Below are 10045 nucleotides of genomic sequence, written 5' to 3'. Positions count from 1 at the left end.
TCTGTGTCTTTTGTAAAAATATAATTAAAAAACCATCGTCCTAAAGATAGCAACAATAGAAACTAGGAACTACTAGAAGAGGCAGGGAGGGAGGGAGGAGGGAGGGGATAGGTTGAAAAACTATTGGGTATTATGCTCAGTACTTGGGTGATGGGATCATTCATTTACTCCAAACCTCGGCATCACACAATATACCCAGTTAACAAACTTGCATATGTACCCCCTGAATCTAAAATAAAAATTAAAAAATAAAAACCCCCATAAAAATTAAAACAAATAAAAACTTCACAATTTCAGCTTCTTATTCAAGGAAAACAACAATCTTATATTGAAATTTACTTTTTTTGGGGGGGCGGATACCAAATTCCTTTATTTGAAGGAATTGTACAAATCAAAGAACTTAAGTTGATGTTTTGGTACAACTTATAGAAAAGGTAAAGGAAACACCAACATGCGTGCACTGCCTTGGTGACCAGGGAAGTCACCCCACAGCTATGGGGAAATTAGCCAGAGGCTTAGCTTTCATTATCACTGTCTCCCAGGGTGTGCTTGTCAAAGAGATATTCTGCCAAGCCAGATTCGGGTGCTCCCATCTTGCGCAAATTGGTCACGTGGTCACCCAATTCTCTGATGGCTTTCACCTGCTCATTCAGGTAATGTGTCTCAATGAAGTCACACAAATGGGGGTCATTTTTGTCAGTGGCCAGTTTGTGCAGTTCCAGTAGTGACTGATTCACATTTTTTTCCAAATGTAATGCACACTCCATCGCATTCAGCCCGCTCTCCCAGTCATCACAGTCTGGTTTCTTGATATCCTGAAGGAAGATTCGGCCACCTCATTGGTTCTGCAGCTTCATCAGTTTCTCAGCATGTTCCCTCTCCTCATGAGATTGGTGAAGAAAGTATTTGGCAAAGTTCTTCAAAGTCACATCATCGCGGTCAAAGTAGTAAGACATGGACAGGTAAACGTAGGAGGCGTAGAGCTCCAGGTTGATCTGGCGGTTGATGGCCGCCTCTGAGTCCTGGTGGTAGTTCTGCCGCACCTGCGAGGTGGACGCGGCCGTCATGGCGGCGACTAAGGAGAGGCGGCGGCGGTGGCTGCGCGGCGCTGGAGCGGCGGCGGGGGCCTTGGGGCAGTCCGAGGGCGCGGTGAAGAGGTGACGGAGGGCTGGCTATGGGTGGCCGGCCGGGGTAGGGGACGAGCGCCGGGTTCCGTCCAAGCACCGTTGAAGCAGGAAACCTCGACGACTCTCGGCGAAGAACGTCTCTGAAATTTACTTTTAAGCAGAGCTTAAATTTATCTTTTATTTGTGCAATTTGAATTTAATTCTTTTTATTTCTAAAAAATAATTTCCTCCAAAACTTGAGAGGCATAATTCTTTGGAATATCATTTTTCTATTTCATATATGTAAAATAAATCAATGAAATAAATTATAAGCAAAATTGTTTTTAAAAAATTGTCCAATATGTCAGTGTCACATATGTGATGCCGTATGATAAATTTCTTTGTAGCATTCTTACTTTGGAAGAAATATATAGAGCCAACATATTTTCCTTTTCCCCTTGGATACCAGAAAGCTCAGAGGTAAACTTTTTGCTATATTCTGTAGAGAAGTCATTCCATATTCCAGGTCCTGTTATCTCATTCCTTCTAAAGAGTTATCTCATTCCTTCTAAATAATTTGTCTTTTTTAGTTTATACATTTGTTTTTTATTGTTTCATTTCAGTCTATTAATATTGTAAACATCTTTGAACGTGGAAGGGATATAACTTATAAGTTAACCAGCTGGCTCTCTTTGGCTGTTGTCTATTCACGATGAATGACAGAACTGATTATACTGCACAACTATATTTAGCACATGAAGGTCTCAAAGGATAGTGCCAACATACACTCCCTTTATATCATTATTTATTCAGACTACATTCTCATTTTTAAAAATCCAGACAACAGAAAAACATATAAAACACAAAACATAAGTTCCCTTGTACAATACTACTCCTTTCCCCACAACATAAATAAATCGCTTTAAGCAAATTTTATATGATCTCCCATATCTTATTTTCTGAACATATAATAGCAAATGTATACTCCAAAATAGTATTCTGCTTTACATATAGCTCTGCAACTTGCTCTGTTTCTCCTACAGTTCAGCTTGGATATCTTTCCATGTCAGTATATATGAATCTATGTCATTATTTTCAACAGTTACATACAATCTCAATATATGAATGTGTCATTATTTATTTCACCAGTTCTCTACTGAACATAAGCTCTTTTAAGGAACAACATGGCACAACATGGTATTTCCATGGGGAATGCAGTAAAGAGAAGTTAAAAGTTTATTTCTAAAGACATGACCATCTTACTATTTAGTCTCTCACTTTCAGTCACATTACTAATTGCATGTAGCTCATGGTCCCTCAATAATGAATTTTTAATACTAATAAAATTGAGAGAGCAAAAGTGGTAACAACTCAGTAAATGACACTTTAAGCCAACTACACGCTGCCAACACATTTTAAATGAGTATTTTATTTTCCCTTAGTTTACACTTTTAAAAAAATCCATTCCACCCAAGTAGCCAGATCAAGTTGCTCAACAGGGATTTTATTTTACATTCAAGTCATCATGTAAGTTTCTAAGACAACTATCTGCCCAATGAATCGAAAGACGAGCATTATGTGGCTTGGCTCTTACTGTGATCATCCAGCTGCTCACGTTGCAATTTATAGAAACCTAGTCCTGATCCAAACCAAAACTCTTGGGGTGGCAGGGGTTGAAGGTGGGAACAAGAGGCAAGGTAACACTCACAGAAGACTAGAAGCTTCCTGCAATTACAAGCTTGGCTCATGTTGCCCTAAAAATATGAACTCTTTTCACAAATGTTTATAAAGAGAAAATTTTATATTGCAGGCATCTCCACTGACCAATAAGCTGTTTCTGTTTGGGGAGTAAAAAATGAAATACAGGCAAACAACTGATTTTGTTTGGGGGGGAATTGTTTTATGTGACCACAAACATCTTGCTGGCTACAGTTTTAACTTGGTGTGTGCGTTTGGGGAAAGATGTTGGGGAAGAGGATGGCATAAGTGCTACATTCACACCCAGGTCTTCTGACTCCTATCCATCCACATCCACTAGTTCCTACATCAATCCATTTAACAAATAAGCACTGCCAGAGCACTTCACTAAACTCACTTTCAAAGCACATATTAAAGAGAAATGGCTTAAACTACTACCAGTTCTGATGTGATTAAGGCATTGATCTAGTGCCACTTTCTTGAATCCCTCAAGCTTCTAAGTTTAGGGAGCAATAATTGACCCCTTTGAGACATAGTAGAAACTGTAGATATTCTCATCATAAAAGGAAAATGCTCATACACATAACATTTTGGACACATTTCAGGAGTTTTGGACCAAATTTAACAAAATGGTATTTATTTCGATGAAAGCAATTCATAAAATGACACAACCAAACGGCATTTTGTCTTCATACCTTTGTATAACATTACATGTAAATGTATTCACAAAGCCAAAACAATCCTTTGTTGGATCTCTCATCCTGCTTTTCAAATCAGAAAATGTCACCTTACAAGAGGCCCCCAAGAAACCCATTCTGAGAGTGTTCCTCTACTGCCATCTTGTGGATTTTCGTTGAAAAAATAAAACGCTACAAGAGTTTTTTCTTCTAATTTTCAAGACCTGCATACCTCTCACCTATGTTTGCCAACTGTTAACATCTGGATACATCCACTCTATTTATCTAAATATACACCCATACCCACACATCCTTTTTTTCAAATCATACAAAAGTATGTTGCTTTCATCATGACAATTCACTGCAAAATATTTCAGGATGTATTTTCCAAGAATAAACTGATTCCTCTATTTAACCACAATATCAACACACCTAAGAAAGTCACCATGAATTCAATATCATCCAGCATCCAGTCTTTACTAAAATTCCTTTGATTATCCACCAAAATATCCTTTATGGCTTCTGTTTTTCCAATCCAAGATCCACTCAAGATTCACTCAGAGCATTTGAGTGTCTCTTTAAAGAGTCCAGGTAGGATGTCCTGCATCATGCCTCACATTCTAGAATTGCCTCTTTCCTCACTATGATAGTTAGATCAAACATTTCCAGCAAGAACATCATATAAATGACGTTGTGTACCTTCCTCTTGATCATACTGAAGGCACATCATCAAGCAAAACCACTATTGGCATTGCCAAGCTTGACCACTTGGTTAAAGTGGTGATCACCAGACTTTTCCATTGAGAAAGCATATTTTTTCTGTTTAAAAGTAGTCTATAGAGTGATATTTTGAGACTCATTTTCAACATTTTACCCAGTCATATTAGCATCCTCTGATGATCCTTACCTGAGCCAATTATTACTTTGGGTGTTAAAAAATATTGCTTTTCTAATTATTTTTATTCCTTCTACATTTAGTAGCTGACATTCTTCTGTTTTTTAAAAAAACACACTGGGAATTCTTTTTTCTCCTCTCCTTTTATTTTACTTTGAATATTACCATGAATTTGTGGATTTTTTTTCTTAACACTATTACCAAAATTTTTTTTATGTTTAAATTATCCCAGACTTGGCCAGTGGGTGTCCCCTCAAGTTGCTTCCTGTGTCCTTATGAAATGTCCCCATCATTCTCTGATCACTTTCTTACTTTCTGGTTGTATTAATCCATTTTCATATTGATACGAAGAAATACCCGAGACTGGGTAATTTATAAAGAAAAAAGAGGTTTAATGGACTCAAGTGCCACATGGCTGGTGTGGCCTCACAATCATGGTGGAAGGCAAAGGAGGAGCAAAGGTATGTCTTACATGGCAGCAGGCAAGAGAGCATGTGCAGGAGAACCGCCCTTTATACAACCATCAGATCTTATAAGTCTTATTCACTATCATGAGAACAGCAGGGAAAAAAAAAAAACCCTTCTCCATGATTCAATCACCTCCCACTGGGTCCCTCTCACAACATGTGGGGATTATGGGAGCTACAATTCAAGATGAGATTTGGGTGGGGACATAGCCAAACCGTATCACTGGCATAGCAAGATATCTATATCTAGGCTCACATTGTGCTTGTACTTTCACTGAAATCAGTAGTTTCTCCAAAGAAACCTGATTAGTTTAAGTAAGAAATGATGCATAGAAACAAATATCTTGGTGTTAGGTATGTATGCTACTACAGGGTCATTACTCCTATATCCAGTCAATCAATGAACAGAGATAGAAATACATACACACACACACTCACACACACACACACGCATGCACGAATTTTAATCATGAGTTCAGAGGTCTTCTATGATTGAGTAGCTTGTAGTAGAGATGAATATTTTAACAAGAAAAACTAGAAAAGGCAGGTTTTTATAAACATTTTTTGAGAAGAAAGAAGAAGGCTACTAAGGTAGCCAGGACTTGAGAAACTAGATCCAGAAAGAAGGGAGCTCATTAAGGTGAGCTTACTTCATGGACACTTATTTTCCTCCTTGATGTTTTTGGCATGGAGAATGAGATAAAGAATTTAGCAGAGCAGTTTTAGGTCACCTCTTGGGGCTGGGGAGATTAAAAGTGTTCAGTGGACAAGGCAGCTAGGTGTTGCGAGACCAAGCTCTCAGAGAGATAGAAGGGACAGAGAATAGAACCTAGCGCTTGGAACCAGTGTTCTTCTAGAGGCATTTACAGTTTAAACTGTGCAGAAAATTAGGGTAAGAAGTCAATCAGAAAGCATCAACAAAGCAGAGCAAGCAAGCAGGCTCACAATGTTCGAGGGTGAAAAATTGGAGTTCATGACCTTATAAGTAGGAGGAGCTCCAACAAACAACCCTGACTCTTAGCTGGAACTCCTAGAGAGCTACGCCCTAGAAGTGGGAGTAAACCAGAAGTAAACTGGGACATACAAAGACCACAAATTAGCTTTCAGTTTGCAAAGCCCCAAGTTGAATTACATTTATCTAATTCTCTGCTGCCTGACAGAGGAAAAGGCAGTATCTTCTGGAGGAAGATAACATGATCTGGAGTCTCTATATGTTTCATACACAACGTTGGGCATTCAGTCAAAAACATTTTTTATATGACAAAGAGTTGTATTCTTTTAAACTCTGAAGAAACAATAAGAGAAACATAAGCACTTTCATTTTTTAAAACAATCTTATTTTCAGGTATTAAAGCATTTCAGAGTTTAAATCAAAACTTCAATCTCATTCTGAATTCAAATCTTCTCTTCAATCTCAGTTTAGGCCTCATCTCTTGGGTCAGAAATAGGCAGAGAGGAGGACGGTCTAATCCTTCACATTCTTGATCTATTCAGTAAAAATTGCTGACATACAAATAAATAGGAGCAAGAGAAAAAGAGAGGCTAGAAACAGAAACAGGTAATATTGGAGTTATCAGACAAAGACTTTAAAGTAATTGTGATGAACAGGTTCAAGGAAATATATGGCAAAAGACAATGTCACCACAGAATTGGAATCTACAATAAAAAGCCAAATGGAAGTCTGGAACAGAAAATAAAATAGCTAAAATTAAGAGCTCAACAGATGGATTTAACAGCAGATTGGGCAAAGTTGAAAATGGAATTAGTGCACTAGATAGTATCTAGAATGAAGTGTAGAAGTAAAAAGCATTGATATTCCTGAAAAGGTTGTAAGATATATTAAGATATATATATATATATAAAATAGTGGGAAAGACTAATATAAGTGTAGTTGGGGGACCTAAGAAAAGAAGAGCAAGGGAGTTAGGGTAGAAGCAGCCTTAGAGAAAGTGGACAAATTCTTTAAGAAACACAACTCAATAAAATTGAAACAAAAATAAATAGTTCTAGATCTATGAAAGAACTGAAACCTGTTATTAAAAACCTCGCCACAAAGTAAAACTCCAGGCTTAAATGGCTTCACTGACAAAGTGTTTCAAACACTTGAAGAGTAAATAACATTAATCTTACACAAATACTTCCCAAAAAAAAAAAAGAGAGAAAACATGGAACACTTCTCATCTTGTTTTATGAAGCCACCAAAACCAAAACTTGTAAAGGACATTCCAAGAAATAAAAATCACGTTAATAATATGTGTGTGTGTGTAAACCTAACTTAGTGATATTTAACAATGCTAGTATACAACAACCACATGAAGCTTATGGAAAATTAATTCATTTAACTTATAATTTACTATATTAACAGGAAAAAAGGATAGAAAATCATATGATCACCTCACCAGATGCAGAAAAGATATTTAATAAAATTCTACTTTCGGTTGTGATTTAAAAAAAAAAAAAAGAAAGCCTCTTAGCAAACTTAGAAGACAAGGGAACTTCCTCAATCTGAAAAAATAGCAGCTACAAAAATCCCACAGCAAACATCATAATTATTGTTAAGTTATCTTAAAAATTTCCCCTGAGATCAGGAACAAAATAAGATGTCTGTTAGCAACACTTCTATTTGATGTCATACTAGAGATCCTAATCAGCATAATAAGTCAAAGAAGAAAGGAAGGAAAGGTATAAGGATTAGAAGTGAAAAAATCCAAAAGTATCTACAAAAGTTTTGAATTAATAGCTGTTTTAAGGAGGTTGGTATGAGTTCAAAATATAAAAATCAATTTCATTTATCTAGCTCAGGAGAGTAAGTACAAATTTTTAAAACTACAATATCTTCCAAAAATAGTCAAATACCTAGAAATAAATCTTTAAAAAGATGTGTAAGGTCTTTACACTAAAAACCATAAGATATTTCTGAGAAATTTTTTAAAAACCGATTTAAATATAGGAATATACTTATGAACATGAATATACATGTTCATAGGCTGGAGTCTTGATTTTGTTAACATACCATTTCCTCCCAACTTCATTTATGGAGTCAATAAAATCTCTCCCCTCAAAAAGTCACAAGGTTGTTGTGAAAATTAATAAGCTGATATTCAAATTTATATGAAACCTCAGTTGGAGGGGGAAGTAGAGCAAGATGGCTGAATAGAAGCCTCCCACAATTGTTCCCCACACAGGAATACAAAATTGAACAACGATCTACACAAAAATACACCTTCATAAGAACCAAAAATTAAGAAATCACAGTACCTGGTTTTATTATAACATCATATTAAAGAAAGAGGCACTGAAGAGGGTAGGAAAGACAGTCCCCAATCACCTACACAACCCCTCCCCCTTCCCCGGCAGAGAGAGAATCCATGCACTTGGTGGAGGGAGAGCACAGTGGTTGTGGGACTATGCATTGGAATTCAGTGCTGCCCTGTCAGAGTGGAAAGCAACATGGGGCAGAATTCAGCCAGTGCCCATAGAGGGAGCATTTAGACCAACCTTAGACAAAGGCAAATTTTCCAGCCCAGTGGTTGAAACCTAAGTTCCAGCAAGCCCCACCACTGTATGCTAAAGGGCTATAGGATCTTAAATAAACTTGAAAGGCAGTCTAGGCCACGAAGACGGCAATTCCTGGGCAAGTCCTGGTGCTCTGCCGGGCTGGGAGCCAGTGGACTAGGGGGCACACAACCTAGTGAGACAAGCTGGAGTGGCCAAGGGAGTGCTTGCATCACCCTTTCCCTCAACACCAGGCAGCACAACTTGCAGCTCTGGGAGAGACTCCTTCCCTGGGCTTGAGGAGAGAAGAGAGGAAAGTAAAGAGGATGTTGTCTTGCAACTTGTATACCAGCTTAGCCATAGTAGAATAGGGAACCGAGGAAGAGTCCTGAGGCCCTAGCTCCCAGATGACATTTCTAAACACACCCTGGGCCAGAAGGGAAACTGTTGCCTTAAAGGGAAAGACTCAGTCCTGGCAGAAATCATCACCTGTTGACTAAAGAGCCCTTGAGCCCAGAATAATCAGCAGTGGTAGCCAGTCAGCACTCACTGTAGGCCTTGGGTGAGATTCAGAGTTGTGCTGGCTTCAGGTGTGACCCAACATATTCCCAGCTATGGTGGCTATGGGGAGAGACTCCTTCTGCTTTAGGAAAGGAGAGGGAAGAGTAAAGGGGACTTCGTTTTTCAGCTTGGGTACCAGCTTGGCCACAGTGGGGTAGAGCACCAAACAGGCCCTTAGGATCCCTGTTTCCAGGCCTTGGACCATAGATGGCATTCCTGGACCTGCCCTGGGACAAAGGAGAATCTACAATGCTGAAGAGACTCAAGACTGGCAGCATTCACTGCAAGCTGACAGAAGAATCCTTGGTCTTTAGTTGAACATCTGTGGTAGCCAGGCAGCACTTACTGTGGGCCTAAGCAGTGGTGGCCATGGGAAGAGTCTCCTCTGCTTGAGGAAAGGTGAGGGTAGAGTGAGAAGGATTTTGTCTCGTGGCATGGGTACCAGCTCAGCCATAATAAAATAGAGCACCAGGTAGAATTCTAAGGTTTCCAGCTCCAGGCCCTGGCTACCAGACAGCATCACTGGACCTACCCAGAGCCAGAGAGAATTCATCATCCTTAAGGGAAGGACACAAACCTGGCTGGCTCTACCATCTGCTGATTGGGCCTTGGGCCTTGAGTGAACATAAGCAGTAGTCAGGCAGTGGTGACTGCAGGCCTTGTGTAAGACCCAGTGCTGTACTGGCTCCAGGTCTGACTCAGTACAGTCTTAGTCATGGTGGTCACAGGGGTACTTGTGTCACCCTTCCCCCAGCTCCTGGCAGCTCATCACAGTGAGAGAGAGAGAGAGAGAGAGAGAGAGACTCTGTTTCAGGGAATGTAAGGGAAGAAGACAAGAGTCTCTGCCTGGATTCTCCCAGATCTTACCCAAGACCACAAAGGTGGTAACTTTACGAGTCTTAAAGAGCCACAGCATTACTGGGCTTGGAGAACCCTCAAAGCAGATATGGTCACAGTAACCAAAGACTTAGATCACAACACTCAAGCTCCTTCAAATACCTGGAAAGATCCCAGGAAGGATACAAACAAGCCCAGACTGTGAAAACTACAATAAATACCTAACTCTTTGATGCCCACATACTGATAAACATCCACAAGCATCAACATCATCCAGAAAAACATAACTTCACCAACTGAATAAGGCGC

General features: G+C 39.2%; 1 pseudogene; it reads right to left on the bottom strand.

Annotated features, from left to right (window-relative positions):
- Positions 1 to 404: 404 nt before the first annotated feature.
- On the bottom strand, positions 405 to 9113 carry LOC129024231 (ferritin heavy chain-like; annotated as a pseudogene).
- Between the last annotated feature and the right edge of the window lie 932 nt (positions 9114 to 10045).

Source organism: Pongo pygmaeus, chromosome X, assembly GCF_028885625.2.
Source record: "Pongo pygmaeus isolate AG05252 chromosome X, NHGRI_mPonPyg2-v2.0_pri, whole genome shotgun sequence".
In the NCBI taxonomy this organism is placed as follows: domain Eukaryota; kingdom Metazoa; phylum Chordata; class Mammalia; order Primates; family Hominidae; genus Pongo; species Pongo pygmaeus.
This window is presented reverse-complemented; position numbering and strand designations above follow the sequence as displayed.